We start from the raw sequence: 11,344 nt of genomic DNA, 5'->3' as shown, positions 1-11,344 counted from the left end.
GAGCAGATTGCTGGCTGAAAATAATATCAACAAAAACGAGTCATTGAAAGTCAGATGGGAGATAACTTGGGGGGTGGTGGGGGAGGCATAGCTGAATTGTATCAGTAAAACGCCGCAAAAAATCTCTGTCGGGTGAAATGTGATTTGGATTGATTATTTATTCCGGTAGGAATTCGTTCATCAACGGCCCTGACTAGACTCACGTACGGGCGGTGGTTTTTTTTTTTGAGAAACATCTAAACAAAAACAAGTTAAAATTAGTTAAGATCACTTGCAAATGTACAGGAAGTGTACTTCACAATAGAACTGGTTTCAAACAACCTGTAAAATTATTCCGCCTGATTAAGCGTAAAATGAAATAAGTAAAATGAAGGCTTTGCTGTTTTTAAAATAGTGTGCCGGCTGGCACACTCTTTTGCGTGTGTAAGCAACGGCATCCAGTTGTGCATACGTTTACTCTTAAATGAGACTTGTATGTTTGCATGGTAAACATGTAAAAAAGAATATAAGGTTTGCGGTAACACCATGTGAATAATTTTGAGTTGTGTGGTTCTGAGAAGAATCAGTTGTTTACAATCATATTATTCCTTTATTTCTTTGGAATTTCATTTCTAAAGTTGTATTTTAAAGATCGGACTTGGAAGTATCTTTTGTTATAAACTTAGTTTGGATTCAATGTTTAAGACTTTGTGTTTCTTAAATTTGATTGAAGAAGTATATTTTAATCGATTGTATTTTTTGTTGTTTTATTTAACAGGTTTGAAAGCCATTTTGATTTTAATCTGTAACTTTCTTTGGCACTGTGTTTTTAATTGTTTCAATTCTGGGTTTCGTTTAATAGTTTTACTGTGTGTTGGTCTTGGTTAAGGTTACACTGGTTTGGCTTTTGGTCATTGCTTTAGTATCAATAAAGTTATTTTTCTTATTTTTGTTTATTGAGGAAACCTACATTTTGAGTCACTGTCCCACTTCTTGCATTTCCTCGCGTCTTTACCCTATTCGATCATTAGATTAATTAGGTTTTCTTAAGTGAGTTCCCCCAGCATTTAGTTTTATTTAGTTTAGTCGAGCGGTCCATTTTTCCCGATTACATTTCCGCAAACCTTCGAAACTGCGTTTTCTCTTTTCTCAAAAGTATAGAATGCGCTGAAATTGCAACAGGTTACTAGATATACACCCTATACTTCAGATTTTGATCAATTTTGTTGCTTTTAACAAAAAAAAACACCAAGGGCAAAAGATCCTATGTTCCTCTTAATTGTTCAACATTGCTCGAATTTGAAGTTGCAGGAGTCACAAGGAGCATACATATTCTGCTTTAATTAATCGATCTCATGTCAAAAAATGTCCAAAAGACTCTCATTGCCGGAAAAAGTGTGAGTACATCGAACCAGGATTTCATGTTTGACAATTAAAATAATAAAGTAACATCGCAGCAGGGAACCTGATGTAAATCACAAGTGCGTAAAGTATTTGGAATAAGTACGAATCACGATCAATTTCAACTGTTCTGAATCACAGCAGGGAACCTGATGTAATGTACCCTTGAAATAAAATGCAGCCAAAATGTGATCAAAACCAGTCGAACCTGTACAACCGTGTTGTTGACAATAACATATTCCAAAGATTTAGTTCGCTATCCATAGCGACAAGAATCCAAATGAGTTTGCGAAGAAGTAAAGAAAACAGTCATTATTTCGACAATTTCGTTTTGAGAGTCCAAAATGGAAGTAGTAGCGGATATTGTCAGACAGGAATTCCTCATTCCGAACAACAAAAACCTGATATGTTTGTGTGATCGTGTACGACCCGATCACGGTTTTGAAATGGTAAGAATTATTTTATCCCTTTCTTTCCTTTTTTTTCTTCCTTCTTTTTTTATTCCAGGCAATAATTCTGTACGATTTTTTTTTCTCAACGGTACATGGTATAAACTGGAAACCTTGAACAAACACCAACCCTGATTCCGAAGTGAGTATATAACTCTGACGTCATAATGACGCCATCAGGTATCAAATTACAAACGATTTCAATGCCACAAGCTTATTGACAAAAAGAACAATCATGTTTACACTTTATAATCTGATAGATTATACCTTGATAAACATTTCTGATTTTCGAAAACAAAATCGTCTGACCTTTCCTTCCGGGGTTATCCCGGTTAAATTAAAGATTTATGCAAACAATTACCCTTTAATTAAAAACAAATCTAATTCCTTCGAAACGGATCAAGGAAAAAAGATGAACTTGAACCCTGGTCCAAAATATTAAGGAAAAAGTTGTGACGGCATCATGACGTCATCGGTTATTTCAAACGATTCATCACGGTCAAATTTACTTCGAATTATAATTTTACAAAGAAATGGTGGCGTTCCCACTTTTTGTAATGTTGTGGACATTGCCTCAGGCAAAAGCTTTTGTTCCCAGACATACCATCTGTTTGTCAAGTGTCAATCGAATGTGTCTCAGAAACTCAAAATATTCATCAGAGAGCATTTTGTTTTAGAAGGGATAATTGAGGCGACTAATCATCATGGCCAGGAGGATATTTTCAAAAGGGATAATTAAGGAGACTAGCCATCACGTCTTGGAGGATATTTTTGAGGAGATAATTGAGGAGACAAACACTCATGACAAGGAGGTATTTTTGAGAAGGGATAATTGAGGAGTCTAACCATCTGGCCAGGAGGATATTTTAAGAAGGGATTATCGAGGAGACTAATCATCACGGCTAGGAGGCTATTTTTTTTTAGAAAGGACAATTGAGGAGACTAACCATCATGGCTAGGAGGATATTTGAGAAGGGATAATTGAGGAAACTTATCATAACGGTTAGGAGGATATTTTTAGAAGGGATTATTTAATGAAAACCATCATGGTTCGGAGGATATTTTTTGAAGGGATAATTGAGGAGACTAATCATCATGGCTTGGAGGATATTTTTAGAAGGGATAATTGAGGAGACTAATCATCACGGCTAGAAGGTTTTTTTTTAGAGGGGATTATTAAAATAAAAACTATCATGGCTTGGAGGATATTTTTGTAGAAGAGATTATTGAACACACAATTTATCCATCACGGCTTGGAAGATATGTTTTAGATGTGATCATTGAGGAGACTAACCATCATGGATAGGAGGATATTTTTTAAAAGTGATAATTGAGGAGACTAACCATCATGGCCTGGAGGATATTTTTTAGAAGGGCTAAATGAGGAGACTAACCATCATGACTAGGGGGATATTTTTTTAAAGGGATAATTGAGGAGATTAATCATCACGGCTAGGAAGATATTTTTGAAGGGATAATGGGGGCAGACTAACTATCATTGCTTGGAGGATATTTTTTTAGAAGGGATAATTGAGGAGACTTATAATTACGGTTAGGAGGATATTTTCAGAGGGATTAATGAATGAAAACCATCATGGCTCGGAGGATATTCTTTTGAAGGGATAAATGAGGAGACTTATCATCACGGCTCGGAAGATATTTTTGAAGGGATAATGGAGGAGACTAACTATCAATGCTTGGAGGATATTTTTTTAAAAGGGATAATTAAGGAGGCTATTCATCACGGTTAGGGGGATATTTTTCAGAGGGATTATTGAATGAAAACCATCATGGCTCGGAGGATAGTTTTTGAAGGTATAATTGAGGAGACTTATCATCATGGCTTGGAGGATATGTTTCAGAAGAGATTATTGAACACACTATCCATCACGGCTTGGAAGATATTTTTTGAGAAGGGATAATTGAGGATACTAATCATAACGGCTAGGAGGATATTTTTAGAAGGGATAATTGAGGAGACTAACCATCATGGCTAGGAGGATATTTTTAGAAGGGATAACTGAGGAGACAAACCATCATGGCTAGGAGGATATTTTTAGAAGAGATTATTGAACACACAATCCATCACGGCTTGGAAGATTTTGAGGAGACGAGGAGATTTTTGAGAAGGAATAATTGAGGAGACTTCTCATCATGGCTAGGAGGATATTTTTATTTAGAAGGGCTTATTGAAATAAAAAACATCACGGCTTGGAGAATATTTTTCAGAAGAGATTATTGAACAGACAAACCATCAATGCTTGGAAGATAATTTTTAGATGTGATCATTGAGGAGACTAACCATCATTGCTTGGAGGATATTTGATTTTAACCCTAAAAGGGCCGGGGGCGGAATCCGCCCCCCCCCCCCTCAACATTTTCCGTGATAGCCTCTAAAAAAAAAAATTTCGCGACCCGAGCTGTTATGACTTTTTAGCCTCGAGCTTTGCGCATCTTTTGATACCAAAAACATAAAAATCGGACCACGGGTTGCCGCGTAGCGAAAAAATTTCCGGCGCTACGCGCCGTGAAAACTGAATTTTTGCATATACGTCGTGTACACAGAGCAGAATTGCCATTCGTACATATGAATAATTAATTAGCCATAATTCCAAACCCCTTTGACCTATAGTCATGAAATTTCTTGGGTATATCAAGGAAGAGTTGCTCTATGCATGTATTGAGTTTCAAAATTGTTCGTCACTCGATGGCCGAGATCTTAGGGGGGGGGGGCCGAATCCGGCCCCCCCCCCCCCGGCTGAGAGATGGTCAAAATAACCCGGCCCCTTTAGGGTTAAAAGGGATGATTGAGGAGGCTAATCACCACGGCTAGGAGGGTTTTTTTTAACGGGATAATTGAGGTGACTTATCATCACGGCTAGGAGGATATTTTAAGAAGGGATTATTGAAATGAAAACCATCATGGCTTGGAGGATATTTTTAGAAGAGATAATTGAAGTGACTAACCATCATCACGGTGTCACATGAAAATCCGACTCCTATGAAAATCGGACCCCTATTTCCCTATTATTGGTTGATCCCTCGCACGTGACAGGTCACTCTCACGAAACGATCCTAAAAATAGCATAGTGTCGTACTCACGCGTGCGCAGTACTACCAATGAGCCCACATTTCATGGAGTCGGATATTCACGCTACACCGGCAGTTTCACGCATACAAAAGTACGCCCTCTGTTGGCGAGATTGAGTTAGTGGTAATACCACGTGACAACCTAGCGCGATGTAAATAAACCTTACGCACAGCGCTAGCGATCCCTTTGTTTCGTTGGTGGATTTAAATACCCCGCAAAAGATATAAAAATTGATTGGTTTATTAAAATGAATATGCAACAGATTACCAAATAAGGCTTTACAAACCATCAATGAAGTCGGTTCGCGTACGAATTGACCCGCGTACGAGTTGGTCGCGTACGAGTTGGTTCGCGTACGAGTTGACCTGTATTCAGTTATCTAGGTTCACGTTGATATGGACGAAAGGTTTGGGTCGACATGCTTTCGTGAGATTTTAGCCAATATTGAGGGTGAATAAAACAGGAATTCGTCAAGTCGCAACGTACGAAGTGTACATGCAGTGTCATGGCGTGACGAGTAGGGACCTTCGTCGCCATGTTTTGGCATGATTTCGGAGATTCAGACGGAAATCTCAAAGGTAAGCCTATATAGATTATGTATTTACTCTGCTCAGAAGATGTAGTTTTTGTAGTTTCTCCTTGTTTTTAGCCTGCGACACAAGGATTTTGTGTACGTACGCCGCGCCATGACAGGAAGTTATTTACAGTAATGTTGTACATGAAACAGTCGTAGCGTAGGCGCCTTGAGCTATCCCACAGCACGCACTTTTGGACGACGCAACGACTCGTGTATGTAGAAGACTTTCATCTAAGAAATATTTCTGCCCAGTGTGCCTTGCTAGTTGCAATTACCCAGAAAAATCGTATTCGTAACAAATAATCACAATGCATTCCTTAATCCTAACAGTAACAGTCCTGAATCCTCCAATTTCATTATGATTTTTAAATTTCATGTAAATTTTAGTCAGCGTGGTCAGGATTTGCTGGCAATGGCATGCATCATGCTAGCCCCATAAATGTGGCCTAATACTGGACTGCCTCCGTAAACATAGGCCACACATCCACATGTACAAAAACGTGTCGAAATTGCCAAATTTTGATTTTCGCATTTAGGCTTACTTTGTAGGGTTTTTTTGCTTTAGAAGCATACTCGCCCTCTTTATAGGCTAATCAGAAAGTGCTGCCTTTTTCAAATTTCCAGATTCATTTTTACACGTTTGCGTATCAAAATTTCAACATGAAATTTCACAAAAATTAGACATCTGAAAAAGGCAGCACTTTCTGACTAGCCTATAAATAGGGTGAGTATGCTTCTAAAGCAAAAAAACCCTACAAACTAAGCCTAAAATGCGAAAATCAAAATTTGGCAATTTCGACACGTTTTTGTACATGTGGATGTGTGGCCTATGTTTACGAAGCAGTCCAGTACTAAATAGGCCGCAGTTATGGGGCCAATGTAATGCATGCTCTTGTTCTTGTTGTGTACAAACACAAACGTCACGTTACTGTACATGAACTTGAATGTGTACTTTAATTTGCCATCTAGACCTATTGGTTGTCTCTCGGACGCTGTGGAGGAGGTTTGCCTACAGTTCTTCTTATGCGGAGTGTACGGCATTCCACCATGACACACAGATGACGTACCCTGCCCTGACGAAGGATACCTTCAGAAAATTTGACAATTTTCATCGGTGAGCATCTTGATATTATTTTGCATCTTGAGCATCTTGAGAATCATGGCATTCCACCATGACACGCAGATGACGTACCCTGCCCTGACGAAGGATACCTTCAGAAAATTTGATATTATTTTACTTAGAAATTGATCATGGCATGTATGTACATGCATGTACATACATCATGTACAAGTACATGTTTACATGTACATTGTACATGTATGTCTGTGCCTATAGAAAAAGATAAAATATGAAACTTTCTTATCTTCTATAGTTTTTAACACTCATATTCAATGCAAGAAAAATCCGAGCAAAGGCACAGACAACAATCTTGAAAATAACCTGGCAATAATTTTCAACAGAGACTTTTGAGACGCTTCCTTTTACCTGTCCTTTTCATTTTTTTTACGTCACATTTAACCTAATGTGCACATTTTCAAATTGACGTCAACACCAGAAAAGGACTGGTGTATTTGCTGCCACCATGCATCTCAAAGTATCCCTTTGACTTTGTTCCATTTGTTATATTCTTGTTGTGCTTTCAGGTTTTGAAGAGTTTCCTCCTATTTCTGGATTGAAGATGGCAACGACATGCATGGCCGGGTATAATGGACGAGCTTTGGATTCCTCCGCATCTGATCTGTACTACCCACCCATTGCGATTGAACTCCGTATCAGTTCCTGACCATGCCATGACATGGCCATGTTCATTCAAACAGCCCAACCCCCACTCTGAACCTTTCTAAATAGTCCATGGTGTGGAGTACATGTACAAATACTTTTAGTGTGATCTGAATTGGGAGTGGTAGGTGTAGTCTGTTCGCTGCCTCCCTGTCCCATATGCTTGAATAACATAGTTGACGTAAACATTTCATAATGAATATCTTACTGCCGGGGGCGGGGGGGGGGTTTGAGAGAATTGAGATAGTTTGGGAATTTAGGAGATAACTGGAGGTAATCTTTGATCAGGACAGTTTCTGTTTTGTCCTTATTGCCATTTCAGATGGTATATATCTTGTCAATGTCACCACAAACTGACACTTGCGCACACTTGAGTATTTACAGATTCGGGATATTTTGGGTTTCACAAACTGACATCCCCCACAGTGCAACACTTTTAGAGCGCACCCATGCATTTTCGGTTTCACGAACTGACACTGATCTTAATTTTACCAATTAAATCGCTTTTTAATGCAAAATTTGTACATGTATAATCGCACAAGTACACGGATATTGCCGCATCATGCTTGGGTGTCAGTTCGTGAAAACAAAAATGTACGGGGTGCGCTCTAAAAGTGCCGCACTGTGGCGGATATCAGTTCGTAAAACCCAAAATATCCCGGTTCTGTAAACACGCGCGCGTACAGCGCACACACGGGTGCGAGAGTGTCGTTCGTAGTGACGATGACAATCTGTACCTGATTTCATGAAACTTATTGTAACCTACGATGCATCGTTGTATCCCTAGGATGACGCATCCTGTGATTCATTTTACAAAATATGCTGTAAGTGCGACACGTCGTAGTGTATTCAAAGTACAAAAGGTGACTACATGTAGATGTTCATGTATTTTCATGTTATGTATTTATTCAAAGAACAGTAGTCGTCGAAAAGTCAACAAAGAGTCGTCGATTGTACTTGTGAAAACTTTTCTAAAATATTTAACAAAATTGACGATGTATGATGCATTCACACTGGAAAAGAACTTCACAGTGGACTGTGTTTGCATCAAATTGTGAAGCGATGTAGTGCTTTGTAAATCTGGGGGGGGGGGGCAGGTCATCCAGGTACGTGTACACGTACGTATGTGAAATTTTAATGAAGCGAAAATTTGAAACCTGAAATTGCCATCACCACCACTTATGACATAGTGCAGTTGAACTGCAAGCTCCTTTCTCCAACAAAATATTAATAATAAATAAATATAAAAAAACCTTTACTGTCTTCAGGTGTGAGGGTATGCTTAAATCCATTTGCCCTTTCATAAAGTTGAATTTTTGAATCACTTTCTTGAATCAACTGCAACTACCCTACTTAATTTTTCAGACTTTTCATAGTTTTATAACTTGCCAAACCTGATTTCACTAGTTGAGTTCATGCCTGCATTACATGTGCACTTTATTTACTTGTAAAATATGGCTGTTGTGAAGTTTCACTTCTGTAAATGAAACTTTTTTTTAAAAATGATATGGATTGGTTGTGAAATAAAGAATGCGTTTATTGCCAAACAAAAACCTATTTGTTATTGTTTTGTTTAAGCTATAGATCCAATTAATTGTCAGCAGCTTCCCCCAGAAAATTAAGAGGAAAGAGTGTCTAGCTATACTGATGGCAAATTCATGCTTGGTTTTGGATTGTGCTGCTTTAATATGCTGTACAACACTCACTCACTGTACACTAAACATTTGTGAATTTCGGATTGTGTGTTTATTTAGTCCACAGTGAGTGTTTTCTTCTAAAGACAGATATAGATGGTTCTTTATTTCTATGTAATCTGTTTTGCATTTTATGCATTTTTTTTTCAATGTCTTGCGATCGTCCCGAATGCGATGGTTTTACGTACGTACACATGTACAATGTACATGTACATGTGTACATGTTGTACGGCGCTTTTGTGTACACAACACACGCGGCGCTAGGCCAGTTGGTACCCGCGCGCCAGTTTGCATGTATTAGTGGGATACTAGATCGTAAACCAGCGATGCAGCAGCCCGAATTCTCAGCGAAGCTTTGGAATTGTAGTCTGACTTTCAACGTCTATATTTTATTTTAAAATGTCGACCCGACCAAGAAAAAGTATGATTTGGCTATTTTCATAACTGAATAATGGTATCAACATAAATATTTCTTCTGAAAAACTGCGTTTCGCTTTTATTGAAGGCTTTTAAAAGTCTTCGATACGCGAATAAATTCATCCCGCATTGCAAAAATGTTGGCGAAAATTCCCCTAAAACACACCTTAGCATATAAATTATACCCCTTTCTCATTTATTCCTAAAGAAAACATCATATCCCGTCATTGCCTCTCATTTATGATAATAAAACATATTTCTAAAGTGTCTAATTGTGACATTATTTGGGACGAAACATCGATGTTTTTTTTTGTATGTGGACGGCGCCATGTTGTGTGACGTCACCGGCATCATTGGAGTTCACAAATACAGCACTAACGCATTCCAGAACCTTTTTGTGTGTACGCGCTATGCATGTGGAACTGCCGTGTCATGGCTTGGAGGATATTTTCTAGAAGGGATAATTGCGGAGACTCACACTCATGACAAGCAGGTATCTTTTTAGAAGGGATTATTGAAATGAAAACCATCATGGCTTGGAGGATATTTTTTTTAGAAGGGATAATTGAGGAGACTAACCATCATGGCTTGGAGGATATATTGAGAAGGGATAATTGAGGAGACTAACCATCATGGTTAGGAGGATATTTTTTAGAAGGGATAATTGAGGAGACTTATCATCCTGGCAAGGAGGATATGTTTTAGATGTGATAATTATTAAGGAGACTAACCATCATGGATAGGAGGATCTTTCCTAAAGGGATAATTATTGTGGCGACTAATCATCACTGCAAGGAGGATTTTTTTTGATAGAGATTATTGAAATGAAAACCATCATGGCTTGGATGATATATTTTAGAAGGGATAATTGAGGAGACTAATCACCACGGCTAGGAGGATATTTTAGAAGGGAAAATTGAGGAGACTAAACATCATGGCTAGGAGGAATTTTTTGGAAGGGATTATTGAAATAAAAACCATTGTGGCTTGGAGGATATTGTTTTAGAAGGGATAATTAAGGAGACTAACCATCATGGCTTGGAGGATATTTGTTAAGAAGGGATAATTGAGGAAACTAACTATTATGAATGGGAGAATTTTTTTTAGAAGAAATTATTGAACGCACAAACCATCACGGCTTGGAAGCTATTTTTTTTAGAATGGATAATATTTTAGGATAGTAATCATCATGGCTTGGAGGAATTTTTTTTAGACGAGATTATTGAACAGACAAAGCATCACGGCTTGGAAGATATTTTTTAGATGTGATCATTGAGGAGGCTAACCATCATGGCTAGGAGGATATTTTTAGAAGGAATAATTGAGGAGACTATGGCTTGGAGGATATTTTTTAGAAGGGATAATTGAGAAGCCTAACCATCATGGCCAGGATTATTTTTTTTCGTAGAGGTAATTGAATGACGTTTTCTGGTTTCTAATTTGGATCAAAAATATTAAATGCATAGAAAAAAAGGAACAGTCTCCTACCAAATCACTGCTCTATTCTGATGCTTGAATGAAGAAAATTTTAACAGACACTCACCTAAGCACAGTTCTTGAATTCTCTCGCGGAAGCACTCTTCAACACTTGAGCGGATTGCTGGCTGAAAAAAATACCAACAAAAATATGAGTCATTAAAAATCCTCTAGGAGATAACTTGGAGTCTGGTGGGGAGGCATAGCTGAATTCCACAAGTACAATACGGCCAAAAAAATGTCTGTACAGTGAAAATGTAATTTGGGTTGACTATTTATCTCAAATGCGTTATCCAAAAATCAAATCTATCCATGAATTCTACAAAATGCATCCAGCTATTGAACTTGTATAAAACTGTGTGCATCATCATGATCCAGTGCGTTTGTATTTGCGCCCTCTAGTCTATTCTGACCAGTGACACTTTTATCCTGCAATGCTTAAAAGTAACTTGATGAAACCGGAATGGCGCACTGTGAACT

General features: G+C 38.1%; 1 long non-coding RNA gene across 1 annotated transcript; it reads left to right on the top strand.

The window, feature by feature from the left end:
* Nucleotides 1-5,052: 5,052 nt before the first annotated feature.
* On the top strand, nt 5,053-8,131 carry LOC119739281. Its single transcript, XR_005272556.1, has 3 exons — nt 5,053-5,498; nt 6,467-6,611; nt 7,142-8,131. It is a non-coding gene; the product is annotated as an uncharacterized LOC119739281 (long non-coding RNA).
* Nucleotides 8,132-11,344: the final 3,213 nt, after the last annotated feature.

The sequence above is a fragment of the Patiria miniata genome, unplaced genomic scaffold, assembly GCF_015706575.1.
Source record: "Patiria miniata isolate m_02_andy unplaced genomic scaffold, ASM1570657v1 HiC_scaffold_10, whole genome shotgun sequence".
Lineage (NCBI taxonomy): Eukaryota > Metazoa > Echinodermata > Asteroidea > Valvatida > Asterinidae > Patiria > Patiria miniata.
Note: the sequence above shows the minus strand (reverse complement) of the source record. Positions and strands in the feature narration are given on the sequence as shown.